This window comes from Chenopodium album, chromosome 6 (genome assembly GCF_948465745.1).
Source record: "Chenopodium album chromosome 6, dcCheAlbu1.1, whole genome shotgun sequence".
Classification (NCBI taxonomy): Eukaryota; Viridiplantae; Streptophyta; class Magnoliopsida; order Caryophyllales; family Amaranthaceae; genus Chenopodium; species Chenopodium album.
In genome coordinates, this window is record NC_137839.1 from 42,557,901 (window position 1) to 42,558,730 (window position 830).

An 830-nucleotide genomic window follows, 5' to 3' on the forward strand; every position below is an offset into this window, starting at 1 on the left:
GGGTGGATAGTTTGAGAGTCCTCATGAGCACCTAAAAGAGTTTGAGAAATATTGTGACACAATAAAGGCCGATGGAGTGACTCAAGAATATATTCGCCTCAAAATGTTTCCAATTTTCGCTAATTGGGAGAGGTCTAGAATGGCTAGAGAAGGAGGTGCCCCCTAATTCTCTCACAACATGGGACCAAGTGACTACGACTTTCTTGAGGAGGTTTTATAACCATAGGAAGACCGCCGAGGCTCGGTCTTTGATTCAAGGTTTTCGCCAAAAGAGTGGTGAGTCTCTAAGTGAGGCATAGGAACGATACAAAGAGCTTCAACGTCAATGCCCACACCATGGGATACCCTAGTATCAACTCATTCACACTTTCTATCGAGGTCTCACACCTCAAGGAAGAACAAGCCTAGACGCCGCGGCTGGTGGTCCAATCATGAACAAAGGAGAGCATGAAGTGGAGTGTATTATAGAGGAGGCCGCAAAGCACTATGATGATTGGTACGAAGGAGAAAGGGATGCTACTTCTAGCAAGGGTGTTTATGAATTGGAGCAAGCCAACGCAATCAACAACCTTTCTACCCAAATCTCCAAAATGACAACGCAAATGGATGAATTGATGAAAGAAAGGTCCAATCCTCATGGTAAAACCTCCCCTTCAACCAAGGGAGGCAATGGTATTGATACTTCCTCCCCCTCTTCTTACAATACAATGCCCCAAGGGTGCATGTTTTGTTCTAATTCTGAAACCTATGATCATGATACCTCTCATTGTGTATATGCTTGTTGTGTGTGTGTTGTCTTTTTGTTTTAGTATTCCTTGCTTGAGGACAAA

The 830-nt window shown here is 43.9% G+C and overlaps 1 non-coding gene across 1 annotated transcript; it reads right to left on the reverse strand.

The window, feature by feature from the left end:
* Window positions 1-237: 237 nt before the first annotated feature.
* LOC145637521 (small nucleolar RNA R71) lies at window positions 238-343 on the reverse strand. Its single transcript, XR_014114296.1, has one exon. It is a non-coding gene; the product is annotated as a small nucleolar RNA R71 (small nucleolar RNA).
* Window positions 344-830: the final 487 nt, after the last annotated feature.